Source organism: Equus asinus, chromosome 3 (genome assembly GCF_041296235.1).
Source record: "Equus asinus isolate D_3611 breed Donkey chromosome 3, EquAss-T2T_v2, whole genome shotgun sequence".
Taxonomy (NCBI): domain Eukaryota; kingdom Metazoa; phylum Chordata; class Mammalia; order Perissodactyla; family Equidae; genus Equus; species Equus asinus.
Window position 1 is genome coordinate 139,798,553 of NC_091792.1, and position 19,179 is coordinate 139,817,731.

The following is a 19,179-nucleotide window of genomic DNA, read 5'->3' on the forward strand; positions in this document are numbered from 1 at the left end:
TTCTAGCTAGGACTTCCAATACTACGTTGAATAGAAGTAGTGAGAGTGGGTATCCTTTCCTTAATCTAAATCTTAAAGGAAAAGCTTTCAGTTATTTATTGTTTAATATAATGTTAGCTGTGGGCTTTTTGTATATGGCCTTTATTATGTTGAGGTAATTTCCCTCTATTTTTAGTTTGTTGAGTGTTTTTATCATGAAAAGGTGTTGAAATTTTTCAAGTGCTTTTTCTCTACCTATATGAGATGATTATGTGATTTTTATCCTTTGTTCTGTTAACGTGGATATCGTATTGATAGATATAACCGTATTGATTGGTATATATGTAGAACCATCCTTGAAACCCAGGGATGAATTTCACTTGGTTATGGTGTGTGATCCATATAAAGTGCTATTGAATTCAATATGCTAGTGTGTTCTTGATTTGTTGGATTTTCTCACCCATTCTGCAGGCAGCCTGGAGGAGGGACTATAGCCAGTGAGTGTGCGCTAGTATAAGCCGTTGCCTTCGTTCTCAGAAACGCTCCGCCAAGGGTCCTTTCCTGTCCGTGCTTAGTTTCAGGCAAGACAGAAACTAGTCCCTCAGGCAGCCCCTGAAGAGTCTGCGCATTGTGTACGTGTTTCAGTCTTCTCTCTCTCTCTCCCCAAGCAGACGTCTGCAGTTGGGCGTTTCCCCCTGATCGCCTCATGCTGCGCAGGGACAGGGAATATGGTGAGTGCCACGATTTTTCCCACCCAGTTTGATGCAGCAGGTTTCACTTTCACTTGGAGGCACAGGAGCCTCTTAACTGGTTTCTGGATTTCTCACGAAGGAAGTTTGTCCATATGTTGTTGCTGGGTCTGTGTCTCCATGGGGCGTGGGAAGTCTGGGTCTTCCTATTCCACCATCTTGCTGACGTCAACTTCAGGTTAAATATTTTAACAATAAAGAGTTGTTGAAAGAATTTACAGAAGACAATGGCTTAAATGCTTTATGGTTATATATGTGCAGGCCTGCAAATATGTATATAACTAAAGTTATGGAGGATTGTTATACTAGGCCCCAGACTTGTAAACATCTGATAATACATAAAAATATTAACTCATTAAGTTCAAGAAGCCCACTATTTAATTTTTTTGAAAAAAGAAATACATTAACATGCAGCATAATTTAAATGTACAAAAGAAATCCGTTGAAAAGTTCCCCGACCCTTTTCTCATTCCTGAAGACAAACAATGTTATGTTTCTCACACTTCCTTACTGATTTTTTTTAAACATACACAAACAAGTTTTTAAAATTTTATTTTATTGAAGTTATAATAGTTTGTAAAATTATGAAATTTGAGTTGTACATCATTATTTGTCAATCACCATAAAAGTGTGCCCCTTTACCCCTTATTCCCATCCCCCTACCCCCTTTGCCTCTGATAAGCATTAATCTTACAAACGAATATTTTAAATCTATATTTTACAAAAACTATGGCATCATAGAAACATTGTTCTGTGCTATGTAAACCTTTCATAAAATCACCTATCCTTAAACATCTTTTAAAAGTGAAGAATGAGTAAAATTTTTTCAAACACACAAGATCTCAAAAACATTTGCTTTCTATGAACTCTTTCTCAGAAAATTTCGGGAAGATTTGCTCCTCTTGAGCAAGGAATTAACTAAAAAGGGGGAAAATACAGAATTCAGGTAAAAGGAGTTTCAGTACAAAGAGAGGGGCAAAGGGAAGTTGCTGGAAGATATTGAAGGGGAATCTCAGGAGAGCAGCTGGGCTGCAGGCCAAAACTGTAGTAGAGGAGTATTTTATTTTTGTTAGGCTATCTCCAAGAAAATGAAAATAAAAATGATGTAACCTGATATGTTTGAATATAGTAAGAAGTTATTTGTAGTTTTGAATCAAATGGGAGGTTAATTAGTAATAGTATGTAAAAAATCAAGAAGGTAGAAACAAAGCAGTTATTACTTCAATAGAAAACAAAACAAGATGCAGGAAAACAAATGAAATTATAGTATATTTAAAGGCTTGGGTATGAAAGATAAGTAATATTAAGGTAATAATAAGGAAAATATGGACTGCGAGATGAAGATAAGGGAGAAGCATGTGTGTCTGTGCACGCGTGTGCTGGTGTGTGCCCACCTACGTGGGGCAAAGAAACAAATCGTCTTTCATAGAAGGAAGTCTGTAGCTAATACTACATCTGAAAAATCAATAGTAAAACCCAGCATATCATTAAGACATAAGAGTAAAAGAATTTTAAAAAACAGCTTAAAGTTTAAAGTGGTTGCTTCTGGAAAACAGGATAAGGAGTGAAAGTGACAGGACAAGGGATACTTATTAGACACTACAAACCTTTAGAATTATTATACTTAAAAAGCTGTGTATTTTACTGCTTCAATAAAAAAACTTTAAATAAGAATAAAGATAAATCCCATTCATTATTATTTTAAAAAGTTGTCTGTAACGTAAGTTTATATATTTTGAGTTAAACAAAGAAGCAGTTTAACAAAGCAGGTGAGCCGTGAACCAGGTACACAATGTTATCAGTGGAGAAATTAATGCAGCCATGTGCATGAGCAATAGACATCTAAAAGTTACCTTGCAAAATGTCACCTGTAGCTAATTTCGGATGTTTGGATTTTTGCACTCTTCACAAAGTCGTTGAAAAAGATTATCGGGGCCAATAAATTCATATAATGGATGAAGAAATCAATTATCAGAAAGTTTTAGAGGTTTGTCCTTCTTTACTCTTTGAATTAAGGATAAAAATTGATGAATTAAAATGTTTTGTCTGTTCATGAATCTCTTTTTCCTTTTATTGCCCATAAATCTATGTTTGGAAGTCTAACACTTGAAAACAGGCAACAAATACATATGGGTTATTTATGAAATTTGACCAAATCTTAGCCACCAAATTAACTTCAATAAATTCTATAGAAGACAAATAATAAAAATAGCCCTTCTTGATCACTCTGCAATAAAATGAGATACTAACAGAAAAATTTAAAAAAAGAACTTTTCCACCCAGGCAAAAAAAAAAAAAAATTCTACAAAACAACTCATGGGTCATAAGAGAATTACAGACTTTTAAAATAATAATGACAGTAGTAATAATTACATACAATAAAAATAAATTACACACTTTTCTCAAAAAGAATTAGAAATAATTTAAACTAAAAAATGTTAAAGGAAAATGAAAGAAAGAAAAAATTACACACTGTCATTTCAAAGTCATTTTTGAAAAAATCAATAAGTTAAAATACAACTATTTGCAAAACAAGAAATTTCAAATACACAAATTTATTTATTTATTTTTTAATTTATTTATTTATTTGTTTTCGGATGTACATCATAATATGTTTCGGATTCTGTGTAGATTACATCATGTTCACCACCTGAAAACTAATTATAGTCCATCCCCTCACATGTGAGCCTAATCACCCCTTTTGCCCTCCCCACTCCTCCCTTCCCCTATGGTAACCACCAATCAAATACACAAATTTAGAAATGAGTTAAATAATATTGAAACAGAGAAAATGAATTAACTCAAAGATGCTTTTGTTATATCCATGAACATATACATTTGGAAATTAGATGAAATGGATATTTTTCTAGGAAATTATAATTCATCCAAATTGGCCAGAATGGATACAGAGTCTTACTGACCAAATGCCACAAAGGGATAAAAGAGAAGTTAAGGAAACTTACAGAAGAAAGATACTAGATCCAAACTTAAAACCACAGTCCCAGTGATACTTAAACTGTTCCAGAGCATAATAAAGATGAACTGCTAACTCTCTTTTATGAAATGAGTATAACTTTAATCTCCAAACCTGATAAAGATGAGAGGTAACCCCCGACCCCACCACCCCCAAAAACCTAGCTATAGACCAATCTTATTAATGAATATCAGTGCAATTATTTCAACTGAAATTTTAACTAAAAGAATCTAAAAGTGCACTAAAAGTATAATATAGCATGAATAAGTGCAATTTACTTCAGCAATACAAAAGTAATTAAGTAATATAAACTCTAATAATATCATTATATAATCATATGAATAGAAATAACAAGAAAAGTTATACTTTTTCATCTCAATAGATACTAAGAAGACATGTCACCATGTCAGTACCCACTCGGATTTAAAATGATTGATAAAATAGGAATCAGTAGGTACTTTCTTAATGTGATCAGTATGTGTGCTCATGTAAATATATTGAATGCTGGTTGACATTTGGGTTGAAATATATGCTTTGGGCTGACAGTCAGTATCTTAGTTAATGGGGAAAACATGGAATTTCTCACAAATGTCATAAATAAGACAAGTATATCAACTCTCTGCTACACTATTTGACAATGTATTGGAGGTACTAGACATTGCAATTAGACAAGATCAGGTACTCAGAAGCATAAGAATCAGAAGAGAGAAGATGAAATATCTCTATTTGAAGTTAATATGATTAAATTTCTGAAAACCAAAAACAGTCAATATAAAAACTATAGCAATTTTAGTAAAATGACAATTGAATAAAGAGTCTGCAAAAACAATAGGCTTCCTATAAGTTAACAGTCTTGAAAGACATAAAGGTGGACTTGAATAAGTGGAAAGAAAGTCCATGATTTTGGTTTCAACGAGATAACTTTGGCTACTGAATTGAAAAGAAGCTGAAGATGACAAGGTAAGACTCAGAGTGAACATTTGGGAAGTTGCTGTGATAATCCACTGGAAAGATGGATTAGGGAGAAGTGATGAGAAGTAGATCCCACATATATTTGAAAATCAGAGCTGGCAGGGTTTGCCATCTTGTGTGCAATGTTAGAAAGAGGAATTAATTTGCCTAAGGGAACCAGCAGCAGCTTATTTTGTGTCTTCTCTGGATGTTTAAATCTTTTTAAAGAGGAATATGTTTCATCATAGGATGTGGACATATTTGGAGGACCCTTATTCTGTCTACCACAGGTATTTAACATACTCGTTAAGTACTTGGCACAAAGATAGATTTGAATCCTTTCACCGTTTATTGAATAAACTTAGGCAAATATTTATCTATTCTAAGACTCCATTCCCTCATAGATAAAATGGAGATAAAAATTAAATCTATCTCAAAGAGTTTACGGGTTTATTTTTAGTGAAATAAAGCCTGTGAAGCACTTGGCATGGCTTAGCTCATAGAATATACTCAATATATATTAGCTACCATAATGATACCGTTAAGGGAAATATTAGTAAAATATAACATTATATAAGCTTATTTGACAGTCATTTTACTTGCTCTTACTCAATTAACAATCTTAAAGTTTCTTTTAAAACTTCAGAATAGTTTTGGATTTTATATTTACTCTTTAATCCTTCATGAATAAAACTTTAAGTTATTTCATTCCATTGAGAATGCTTATGAACACTTTCTGTTAAACTTTCATATTTGAGTTATACACAGTTATAATGTCAATTACATCATCATTCAAATTATTTATGAAAATTTGTAAGAGAAAAGAACTGAGAAGAGAAATCTCAAGAAACAAGTTTGAAATGTCTCAAAGTTGACATTTGTGTAAGTTGTGTATTAAGGTTTTGTCTCCCAGCTTCAAACTCATCCTTCGTGTGTGTGTGTGTGTGTGTGTGTGTGAATCTGGAGCTTGGACTCTGAAAATTGCCTTCCTCCTTTGACAGCTGGTGTGCTGTTAGGTTTTGCCAACTGAAAGAGCTAGAGAAAATTGGAAGTCAGAAAGAGATGAGAAAGAATTGGCTTGTTTCTGTTTGCTTGAGTTTTGAGCCATCCCAACAAGGGGCTTTCATGTTGACAGCAGCAGTTGATTCCAGCAACAGTTGGGTCCAGTTGGAAGTGGAAGTTTCTTTCAACACTCTTGGAACTGGCCTCATTGTGTCCCATTTGGGGTGCCAGCAGCAACCATTGTCATTTCCTCCTCAGAGGTTTGAGTTCTAGCTCTTCAAGGTTGCTTTTTCATGTTTCTAAGATGTCAACACCTGTTTTGAAGCATCGCCTCCTCAAAGATGTGGTGCCTAATTCCACAAGGCCTCTTCTGCAAGCTTCAAGTTTCTAATGACCCTAAAATATTCACTTTTTTCTCCATTCTGAGGAATGTTAACTGCTTCCTGCTAACTTTCCTAGAAATGTGATACCTCAGTGTTTCCCTCTCCAATACTCATTCAGACTATTTCTTATATTAAATTATCTCTGCTAAAATAAGTAGGTTCTTTTTTTTCTGACTGTAAGCTAACTAATACATTGGTGCATTTTTTTTCTGGAAAAATTAGTTAGGAATTCCTCTTTCCTGTAATAAAGCCCATGTTTCTTTATTTCTTCCAAGGATAACAATGGACTAGTGCATGCCCAACTGAAGTTTTTAACTTAGTATTTTTCACATTGTGCTTTTGCATAGCACTTGAGAAGCCGCCAGTTTGGAAGAGAATCTATGCAGCCTGGTGAAGTAGGGCTACCCTGTCTGACTGCTTCTCTCCAACTACCTGGTCATCTCCCTTTAGGTGATCTATGTGGTCTGAGCTCAGGTGCATCTATTTTCAAGATGTTCCAAAATGTAAGTTCCTGAGTTCCCACCTTTCTCATGGCATTAATTGAGCTTCCATTCATTGCCAACTTCTCATATCTGGATCTTCTTTATATTACTTTCCCATAATCTTCTTAGTGACTGCTCCTGGGCCCCAGCTCCATGGACTCCCATTCAATATCTTAAATCCTTTCCATGGACCACCTCCTGGCCTTGATCTCTCTGTCCTCACACTATCTCTCCTAGAACCTTTCAACACATTACGTCTCCTTCTTGCACCTGTTTCCTCAGCTGTGAACATCTCTCAGCCAGCAGTGCCCTCTTTTCCCTTTGGTGTCATTAACTTATCACTAGACATTGAGCCAAGTTCTAAGGTCACATAGAAGAATGTAGGATAAAGTCTATGCCTTAGGTTGATGAAGCATCAAATAGATTTAAAAAGGTGTCATCCTTACACTAGAAGCAAAATGGATCTATTTCAGAGTCCTACTTTCCCACTGCTTCCATTAATACCTTTCTTTATAGTTTAACTACCATCACATCCAAATATTAACTCCAAAACTTAAAAAAAAAAACTTCAATTTTAGAGAGTATTCTTATGGGGAACAATAATTCCCCTGCTACTGTCTTGAGTAGACTTTTGTGCCGCTGTTCTTGCAACCCAATATCTGAAGATTCCTTGCCCTATTTACTTCTAGTCTTACAACTTTTCTGTCCACGACTGTATTTTCTCTTACGTGTCTACCAAATATCTCAGGACTGGTTGCTGCTAATCTGCTCTCTTTATCTACCAACAGCCCTTGCTCTGGGTTCCTTGGGACCTCTATTGTAGTCAGGCTCATTTCTCTGTGGCTGCCTCTGGGATTTTTAAACTCTCCTCTCTAAACCTGACTACAGCTCTTTCTCTTTGAAGACATGGTTTTTCCTCCCTTTTACACACATCTTTTCCACTCCTCTTTATCAGAAAGTTCCCTTTTGTAAGTATTTTTAAATACTTTTATTTAAGTAAAAATAAAAGTGAGTTCACTTAAGGAAAAATACAAAGAAATAATAATGCACAGGATATGCAAATATAGCAAAAAGGACGAAAGCATCGTGCCAATCTAATGTATTATAGATTATTTTATGAGCTACCAGTTGAACCACTGTGTTAAGGGAGAACAAAAACAGTTCTGCTTGTTCTTGGTGAATTTTTGATGGCTCCCAGTGATCATTGCCTTCTTTTATAATTTACCTAAATCATCACATTAATAGCTTATTTATTTATTCTGCTTGGGAAAGATGCAACTTTCACCAACTTGCATCTTTCAAAAAATAAATAAAAAATTAAGGCTGGTACCCTCTGTTATTTTTTTTTAAAAAAATAGAGCAGTATTTATTAATTGCCAGTGTTCTAAAATGGGGTTTGTGCATTAGTAACCACTTCTGGAAGCTTCATCTTCAAGACCATAAGATTTGAGTTGATTTTAAGCAAGCAAGAACTTTCCTTTCATCTCACAAATCGTAGAGTTTAGTGCCCTGTTACTGATATTTGTTCTGTTTTTGCCAGTTTAAAGATCTCCTTTTGAAAGAGAAGAAAGAAGCAAAATAACTTCGGGTCGCAATGTTTTTAAAGAATGTCTGGCTTTAGCAAACTGATTTGCTTATTGGTGTTTTCTTAAGTATGCGTAATTATAATATGCAATTACACTTAAAATAATTTAGGAAATGTAATATCTATGTTATCACTTTAAGGACCACGCTAAGGTAGTATATTTGTCTGCAATCGCCCTATTTAGTCAAAAAACACAATCTATCACCCTTTTAATTATTTATTTCAAGAGTTTGTATCTGATTATAGTTCAAAGTTGGGTTTCCCGTGAGATTTTATTGCTGGTCTTAGTGTGTTTCTAATGTTTAACACTAATATTTAATGTCTCTTTAAACCAGTGTTTGTATTTGGGCTGAAATCCAAATTGTGGGTTCCTTTATAGTGGTCCATTCATCCTGGGAAAATTGTACCCACTTCAGGAAGATCTAATTATGTCAAGCAAAGCATTAATCTGAATAGCATTAGTACATTTAATTCTTTTTGTCATAATTAAACTCTGCCTAAACAAAATTGGGAAAATATTTTAATTCATTTGAGAGAATAAGGTTGATACAGAAGAGGGGTATTTAATTCAAGTAATATATAGGTATTGGTGATAATAAGCAATAACCATGGTGGTAGAAAACATGACTTCTGGATTTAGAAAGCTTGAGTTAAAGTGCTCAATCTAGCACAGTAGGTGTTACTTTGGGCAATTTATTTAGTCTCTCTGTGGGGACAATAAAAATACAAATGGCACAGCTTTTTGGTAAGCCTACTATGATATGATGTTTATGAATCACGTAGAAAACAGTCTAGACATAGACGGTTTTCAATAATGGTGAAGAACTACTTCATTTATGCTATTTTTAAATGCCTATATGATACCAGTCATTTTGATGTTAAAGAGTTATCTGTGCCAGCAAGTTGAGAACAATAAAATGAAATTAGTAATAATGCATGTCTTGATTCAGTGCTCAAAGTAACCAGGGAAAAGAGGAATTGTGTCCTTCAATTAAATATGCATTTATAATGCTTCATAAAAGTCATAAATAATAAAAATTGGTAATATGCATCACTTACATATACTGTAAGTGGTACCACTTACAGTAGTCCAGGGATGGGAGAATCACAACAGCACAGCACGCCTCTAATGAAGAAATTATCATCTCCGTGCATATTAGGAACCATAGACTTGGAAATTATGTTGGTCGCCCAAGATGACTGACCTTATAACAAGATTGTTAATGGTATTTAAACGCAGACGTTTCGAATGTCAATATTCACACTTTTAAACAATATACACTAGTAGCTATATATGCAATGGAATCACTTCTTGAAATGCAGGGTTGAGGAGATGATGGAGTCCATAGTTGGGTAGGGATAACCAGCACTGATTCTGAATTCACATAAGGATCGTGTCCACTAATCAATATTTTTAGAAATCCCGGGGAAGACTTGGATCAGCCCGGCTTAGATCCTATGACTTTCCTGGAGCAACATATATGGCTGAGAGAACAAAACAATGCATTAGGATCATCTTGGATCACAAACGCAACATTGTGCTCAGGAAGATGTGGTCCAGAGATTGGCAGCGTCCGCTAAACCCTACATTGAAGAAAGATTTCTCAGAAGATGCTTTTGTCACTGTACAGGGAGAATAAATAACTTGCATCCACTAGTAGTGCCTCTCCTTGCCTAGCATATGTTTTGTGCATCGGAAAATAGTGCCCTTCCCCTAGGGGATGTTGTGTTAAATGGTATGGTTTGGGAAATCAAGCAAAAGATGGATTTAGTACCCCCATTTCCCCTCTCAATTGATTGTCTTCTGCAGTATCCCTGTCTACTACCAACATTCTGAAACAATAAAAGGAATTCTGGAAGGAGGGTACAAACTTGGGAAAAGAGAAAGGGAGAAATCAGGTAAAGAACTGAGTATACAGACATTTTTCCCCATATCCATAGGAATTTGGCACAGCACCCCTTGGAAGACTTCTAGCTCCTGCTTCTTTTCTACTTGGGAAATATTAATTCACAGATGTTGTAATGTGTCCTTTGGGGAAATGTAGTAGTCTGTCAAACTATTGAAGGGTACTTCAAACCTGGAAGCAAAATTGTGTAAAAGCATGACCCCCAAAGGGCGTGGCTAGAGAAAATTGTAGTTTTAGTCTTGCTCTGCACCTTAGTTAAGCAGGGTGTGTAACATAGCTTTCTCTCAACCATAGTTATGTTCCAGGGCAATTAAGCTGATCTTATACAGATTTTCTCTTCCTTTCAATCAACCTCTTGTCACTGCACAAGATTACTGAGGAGCATAAGCATATGACTGGGATCATTAGTCACGACCCTCCAACCCTGTCACCTATTTTCGCAGGTAGATGGATCCTTTGGGATCCTGTGGTCCTCCCTGAAGTCCCTAAGGGGCCCTAGATGTTAGGGTTTAATAAGGTTTGATAGTTAAATCTCTGAAAACCAGAATATTTGACCAATGATAGCTAATATTTCTTTTAGGAGGTTGGGTAATATAGGCTTAACCTTCTTGGAAATTATCCTGATTTATCTACTGTGGAGTCCTCTTAGGCTGATGACTGGAGGTGGAGGTGATGGGAAGGAATGCAATCCAAAATAATTCATGCATCAAAAATATGTGGCTAAACCTGAGCACTGCTTAGGAATAAGTTGGATAGATGAGGTCTTGATGAACTAGTCATTTTGAAGCAAATTTTTCCTGTTGAGATTTTCACTGTCATTTTCAACAGTTGAGTAAATTAAATTTAAATAATCAGCTTCCGTAAATCACTCACCATTACTTGAGATCTCTGGCTGCATCACCCAGATATTATAAGAAGAACCATGTCATTCTTATTCTTGTCCTTTTAGGAAAACAAAAGAGATCACTTTATAATAATGCGTCAATGACAGGCTCTCTTAGTCACTATGGAATGATTCTGCAGTCAGCATGAATTGCTCTCGTTCCGAGATTTTGTACAATGACTTTGTGCTATCGTATCTTAAGAATGAGAAGAGTTATTGTCAAGTTCATTATCTCAGCAGGGAATGTTTGTGATGGTGAAACTGCCCAGCTTCATCAAGTTGTTCGTGCTTTTTCCATTTTATTAACATGACCCATTTCAACCTCCCTCTGATGATAACTCCTTTTGATTTTAACTCACTTTAAAAATGAGTCAATTTGATTTTTAAAACCTTGTTGATTTAAACTTATTTTAACATTTCCTGATATGATATCTTGTATTTTAGCAAAAAAAAAAAAAAAAAGAGAGATCCTCTTGACTCAGCAATCTTAAGAGGAAAATGTAAGAAAGCAGAAAATTGATGAATGTAAAAGTAACACTAGTTCATTTTTCTTTACTTTTTCTTCCAACTATTAACTTTCTTCTGCCATTCTTAACAATCACTTAGCCATTAATTCTCAAATCGCAATCCTGGCTTAATCCAAACTACTTTTAATCCACTCACTTGATTATGCCTTGACAGCATGCTATTGTATTTTGCACAAGTAAAAGAACCCAGAATGGTAAACTAGGAGACAGACAATCTCTGTAAAACTGCCAGCTTTCATGAAACATGATTTACGCCATTCCATTTTTATGGCACTGCTCTCTGCTAACATGTCTAGCTACTACCTTGTTCCATTCTCATGTTGCTTTTTCCAAGATTTACCCCAATGTCCTCTGACACACAGAGAATGCTAGTGGCAGTATCTTAGCAACAATTTAGAGTATAATTCTGAAATGTGTAATATTGCTTGCAGGGAACACACAAATAAAAAATAAATAAAAGTAGTGTCTCCAAGGTAATTTTTCAATTGCACATTTGAAATTCGGAGTGAGCTTTTATCAGATAAATAGCAGTATTATGGGTAGTTAAGTTCCCAGCCTAGCCCAAAATATACCTAAAATACCACACATTTGCACTAAAAAGCAATAGTAATTAGAAGTTTTGAAATCCTAATCAAAAGACTGAAAATAACATTAAGATTGGTTTTTCCATATATCTTTAATATTCATCCTGGAAAGAAATTTAGTTTACAGGTAAGTGACGTGACAGATATATTGACGTCAAAGGAGGAATTCTGGACGTTTGAAATCGCAGAGGCATAGCATATTAGAGTTAGATAAAAACCTTAAATCTTTTGGATCCCTTGCTCTTTTCGTTGTTATTATTATTATTATTATTATTATTTGGCCAATGTCACGAAGTTAGAGACTTAGGCTCTTTATGGATAGTCTTAGTGCAATTAAGTTCTTACACAAATTCAGGTATTGCTGTAGCTTCAGCTCCCCCATCTCAATTCAGTGGGATTTTGAATAAAGCACTTTGCAGGACTAACCATGACATTGAAACCTTGTGGCCCTCCAGAAAACTCTTAATTGGCTATTCAGTTCCAGGGGCCAATGGCCTTTGAGATGGTCCCAGTAAATCCTGCTATACTTTAAACATTTTATGCCCTTCTGATCCATTTTTTCTCTCTTATTCTGTCTTTAAAAATTCTGCCCATACCCCGACAAGCATTCCATCCCACTCCAAGACAGGAGAACTTGATTTGACAGTTGGTGGGGAGTGGGTGGAGCTTTTGTTTCACCTTTAATAGATCACACTGATGCCAAACCCCACACAAGGTGAAGACTGCTCATGGCTTCTCTCATATTTTGTTCTGCCCAGCTGTCATATCTCCCAGACATTTAACCTTGGACATTCAGTTGCTCACTGTTTCCTGATCATAAGAATTTATTAATGCAAGAGCTTATTAGCACTCCAAACTGAACCTTTTTTTGACATTATCAGCAGCTTATTCATTCTTAATTAATAATTTGTAATAAAGAAATAATTAATAAGTAGTCTGTCCTGCCCAATGGATTGATTCTGTGTTATTTTCCCTTGTTCTCCATTATTTTATAACTAAAAGAAAACCTATAATGCAGAGCTGATTCACTAACTATGACTAAAGATATTCAATATAGAACTTAACTGTTCTTCCTGGTGGGCTATATCTCTGAAAATACGCTGTCAAAAGTGTAACTATTTTTAGAGACTGTTTCTGAATGCTCCCTGACTACTCCTGGTGAGCTTTGTAGTATTCCCATCCTTAAGATATCCTATGTTTGTACATTATTTCATGCATGAATGCTTACTTTTAGAAGAAGTTTTCTTGGTAGTAGGGGATATCTGTGATATTTGCATTCAGATTATATACAATTAAGTCTTAGTTTTGCCATCTTCTGGGCTCATGGATTTGAGCAAATAATTTAATCTTCACAACTAACGATTGGGTTGGCATTAGTATTTCACTTAAAAGACAAGCGAACTAAAACTTGTCTTTCTGAAACACTTTATGTGAAAGTTCTTAACAGTCCTTAACATATAAGGATCACTAAATAAATAAGTACTCTGCTATGGATTGAATATTGGTTTCCTCAAATATCATATTTTGAAACCTTAATCCCTAATGTGGTGGTATTTGGAGATGAGGCCTTTGGGAAGTAATTAAGTCATGAGGGTAGGGCCCTCAAGATGGGATTAGTGCCTTTATAAGAAGAAACACTAGAGAGCTTGCTTTCTGTCTCTGCTCCCTGCCATGTGAGGATACAATCAGAAGAAGGTCATCTGCAAATCAGGAAAAGGGCTCTCACTAGACACCAGATTGGCTGGCACCTTGCCCTTGGACTTCCCAGCCTCCAGAATGGTGAGAAATAAATACTTGTTGTGTGAGCCACCCACTCTGTGGTACTTTGTTATAGCAGACAAAACTGACTAAGACAAACTCATTAACTAATTATTAATTGACCAGTTAACTATTATTTAGTTGACCAAATATTTTTTTCAGTGTTTGTTTGTGAGTGTGTGTCTTGTGGTTTACATTTTGGGATCATAAATCCCTTTAAAATTCTCTCTTCAAGAAAGTGTATGTAGTCAAACACATTTACTGGTAGGTCATTAAATGGACAAAAATGCAAAAATTTCAAGGAATTGGAGTGTAGAGAAGATTTCCTCAGTATTAGCAAAGCAAAACTTTGAAGACTCAGAACCCAGGCATATGACAAAATTATTAGCTTATACCTATTGACTTTTAAGGTAGCGTTAGCTTAATTTAGTTTAGTTCAACTTTTGTTTTGTTTTTAGTAGTGACGTAACCAGTGATATAAAAAGCAGGACACCCTTGGTTAGGTCTCCGCTAGTCTAGTGTGCAGCTAACCCCACATGAGCCTGCTCCAAATCTCCACATCAGGATTGCCTCTGAGGGATGCAAGACTGACAGTGGGGAGTCATGTTCTCCTAGGAGCATCAGTATCTTTTTCGAGTCTTTGTACCATTTATTTCAAAAAGTAAAACAACTTTCAAACAAGTCTCAGTCATCATTCTTTGTGTATTTTCAAAGCTGGACTGCCTCCAAGTAGAACCTAACTGATTTGTGAAATCATGTAGGTGTTTGTCGGTAGTTCAGAGAGCTTTGTAGATCTCAGATAGAAGATGCAGGAGTCTGCCAGGTTAAGAAGCACATTTCCTGACAGGTGGCCAGGAGGGTTGCACATAAGCACACCCAGTGGTAGAAAGTTGATACTTTTTAAAGACGTTCCACTTCAGTTTTAATTTTATTATAAAATTCTTCCTTATATTGAGAGAAGTTTTGCCTAGCTCTTGCTCTTCTGCAGAGGCAAACAACAAATCCATTTTCTCTTCTAAATTATAAGATTCCTACTTGAACTCACCTCTCCTGTATTTTTCAAGCTAAGGAGCCCAATTTCCTTCCATAGATATTTTACTCACAGCATGGCTTATCAACTTCTGATTATTTTTGTCTTATCTTCAGTTTGAAAATGCATCTTATGAATTTGTATTGGTGTGAGTTGAACATAATATTCCATAGATTATCTAAATATAGTAACTATATTCTACAATACAAAAAGTATATTCTAAACAAGATTTTCTATTTTTTGTTGTTTTTTATTCAGTTTCCGTAAAATTGAAGGAAATTACTTGCTTTTTTCAAAAACAATGGCTCAGTAAGAAACATTAAATGAATCTCAGCAAGGAAGATATAAATTTTGGGGTGGTATTTGATAATTTCCAAGGGAAGAGTGTTGCTTCTGACATAGACACCCCCTCCCCCCCAACAGTGAGTTTGGCTACAAACCTCTGTGAAGCTCCACACTAGACAGTGTAGTTTTTTTTAATACTGTTGCAGTTTGCCATAAATTTTAATGTTCATATCAAAATTTGAATATTTTTTACATGTAAATCCAGGTTGCTATACTTTCGTTTCAGGAATATTGCCTCTTCCCAATAAATACGTAGCTTTATAACTATTTTCATTAAATTTTACTGTTAAAAATTACTTAAAGTTTCTGCCTGGCCAGAAAATTTTTAATTCCCATTTTATATTTTCCTAATTTATATGTTTCCCAAATTTGCGTTATTTTCCTATGTGGTTAACATGCCATCTCCATCTTAAGAGCATTTATATTGATTTTATGATGATCATGGAATGAAATATAACAACTGATTTTAATAATGACAGTGTCAACTATTTATAACCAATATAAGCTATACATATTAAAATGTGAAGGCAATATTAATAATCAGAATGCAAGATGAGCATGTATGTTAACTCTCCCATCATTGGTGTAGGGGAAATGAAAATAATGAATGGTATTTTAATGTCACAAACAGTGCACATGCATGTGAGTTAGACAAAATTAACTTTGAATTATGTTTCTGAAACTCTCCTGGATATATAGTATTAGGAAAATTGTTACACTATCTTATTTTTTAATAAAAATATTTTTCATGCTTTGGTACATAAATACTTCACAATTTTCATTTCTGATTGTAGCATGATAAAAAATGTTTAAAAATTTAATAAAGAAATACTTCACCTACAATCCTATCCTTTCAAGAATAAACTGCTATCATTTTTCTGTGCTTTCTAATTTATTAAATTAATTAACATTTATTCAATTTTATTAAAATTCCCACATATTTATCTGATAAAAATCACAGAAAACAATTTTGCAGTTCATTTACTTTGCTAAACATTATAAAATTGTCATTTCTTAGGTTTCTGTATTGTTTCCATAATAATGTTTTATTGATTGCATAATATGACAGAGTTTATATTTCTTTCTTTACTTATTCACTTCTCTTGTTTTTCATATATTTCAATATTTCCAATCAAGAAACATTTTCTTTTTCATTTTAGTTTGTGTTCATAGATCTTGGAGAAGAGCATAAAAGTGTACATGATTTTAAATGAAGATTTTCCTTACACTACCTTATACTTCCCTTTCCATTCCATTCCTCTTACTAAACCATGAGAGGTCAGAAACGACACTTTAGTGGTGAGTAGCTGCAATGAGAACAGCTCTGGAAGACTCATATTTTTTATTCATACTTGGAATGTTCTTTCCTTATGGGTATATGAGTCTGGTGTATATAAATTTTACTAATATTAATAAGGTTTATATGTACGCTCAACAAAAGAATAAAATGCCTTTCAATGTTTAATAATGACATGTATTACTTTTCATTGAATTGATTTATTTCCCACTGAGCTCCAATGTTTATTGAATGTGTTGGCTGATGTCACTAGAACAAATTCAATAAACTATATGGCATCATTCTTTGGGAAATTAAACAGTATATAATTTTCTTTAGGGACTAAACAAGTAGGATAAGTGAAAAATATATTTTACCTAACATTATATATGGTAGTCTATAAAAATTTTTGTAATAATTTTGAGGGGTACATGTTATAGAATACATAAAGTATACTAATGATCAATAATAATTTATAAACCTAAATTTCAATAATCAATAATGCCCTAAATGTTTTTATAAAGAATATCACTTTAATAAGATATTAAATGTTTGCCTTTACTGATAATGAAAAATGCAAATCAAAACATGATATAATGCAATTATATCTGTCTGTAGCAAATTAAGAAAGATTGTACATTATATTACTAAAGCTCTTAGCTCAATATGGCAGGTTAATTATATATATGTTGATATAGTTATATACACAGATATAAAGAGACAACCGAGGATTACCAGATAATTGCTAAACAGAGAGAGGAAAAAAAATAAAATGGAGTGATTCCGTAGGAAGCTGAGATAATTCAGATTTCCATATCCAAAGAAAATACGTTTCAAAAATTAAGACAAAGTAAAGATTTTTGCAGAGAAATATAATCTAAGAGAATTTGATGCCAACGTATCTTCTCTATAAGAATGTGTAAAAAAGTTCCTCAGGTAGACAGAAACTTAGATTTTTGCAAAAGAATAAAGAATATCATAAATAGAAAATATGTAAGTAACTATATAGTGACTTATTGTTTTGAATGTCATTTAAATATAATTATTTAGAGTCGAATATATGACATTAATAGTACAAAGACAGAGAGGGAATATTATAAGATTGTCACATTAACTATGAAGTGATAAAATATTTGAGAGAGATCATGATAAATTAAATCACGTTTATTCAACTACAGTATTAAGTAAACCCTGTAAACTGTAAACCCTAGAGGAACCAATTAAAAAAATATATCTTATAAGGCAGTAGTGGAAATAAAATTAAATACTAAAAAACAGTCAATTAATTCAAAAGAATATTGAAAATATAAAAGGGGAAAAGAACAGATTAAAAGAACAGAGAGAAATAAAATAAGAAAATGATAGATTTAAACCTAATTGGTACATTAATATATACACTAAATGTAAATCTTTCAAAATTGCGATTCAAAGGCAGAATTTCTGAGAATTCTTAAACATAGAGGTATCAAAGGAGCAGTACAGAGAGTTCAGAAATAAAGCAATGAATTAGGGCCGTCTGATTTAGCAAAAGGGGCTACTCTGGAAAGAATGGTCTTTAAAATAAACGATGTCATGTCAACTCATATCCATATGGAAAAATACAAATGACTCATTATTTTCCTCACAAAATACAAGATAATTTATTTCAGTTTGATCATAGAATGAATGTAAAATATAAAAAATGATGTTCTATAAGAAAACATAGTAAATTATATTTATTATATTTGAACAAAGACTTCCTAAAGAAACAAAAATCACTAATCATCAAAGTTAATAATTTAGAGTTAATGACACTAAAAAGTTCTGTTTAAGGAAGGCGATATTAAGAGAATGAGAAGTGAATCCAGAAACCAGGAAAGGATATTTCCTAGGACATATATGCCTAATATATATAGACTACAAATAATTTTTACAAGTAATGCTGTATAGAGAGTGCAACTGATAAACAAATGAGTAAAATACTTGGAGGAGCATTTCACAAAATAGATATTCATGTGGTCAGTAATCATATAGGAAAGTGCTGAAGAGCATTTGTCACTAAAACTGCAAATTAAAATGACTACAAGATACCATGACATACACACAAGAAGACGGCTAAAAGTGAAAAGCTAAACAATGTCAGGGATGGTTATAATTAACAAGACAAGCAATGGCAAGTGTTGGAGAGGATGTGGAGAAGAGAACTCTCATACACTGCTGATGGGAATGCAAACTGTGCAGCCACTATGGAAAATAGTGCATAGATTCCTCTAAAAATTAAGAATAGAGCTACCGTATGATCCAGATATTCCACTGCTGAGTGTTTATACAAAAACATGAAAATGCAAATGCATAAAGATACAGGCACCCATATGTTCATTGTGGCATTATTCACAATAGCCAAGACTTGGAAACAACCTAGGCGTCCATCAAGGGATGAATGGATAAAGATGTGTTATATATACACAATGGAATACTACTCAGCCATAAGAAACAATGAAATCAGGCCATTTGTGACAATATGGATGGACGTCAAGGGTATTATGCTAAGTGGAGTAAGTGTGACAGAGAAAGTCAAACACCATATGATCTCATTCTTAAATAGAAGGTAAAAATAACAACAAAAAGCAAACACATAGATACAGAGATTAGATTGGTGGTTACCAGAGGGGAAGGGGGGAGGGAAGATTTCGAAAGAGGTGACCACGCACATGTGTGTGCTCATGGATAGTAATTAATCTTTGGGTGGTGAACATATGTAGTCTACAGAGAAATCAAAATATAA

At 34.0% G+C, this 19,179-nt stretch overlaps 1 long non-coding RNA gene across 2 annotated transcripts in view; it reads left to right on the plus strand.

The window, feature by feature from the left end:
• Nucleotides 1–218: 218 nt before the first annotated feature.
• LOC106840538 (uncharacterized) overlaps nucleotides 219–19,179 on the plus strand; it is a 64,027-nt gene continuing 45,066 nt past the window's right edge. For both annotated transcript variants that reach the window (XR_011502288.1, XR_006525112.2), the window contains exon 1: nucleotides 219–710. This is a non-coding gene — a long non-coding RNA (uncharacterized lncRNA). The remainder of the gene's footprint in view (nucleotides 711–19,179) is intronic.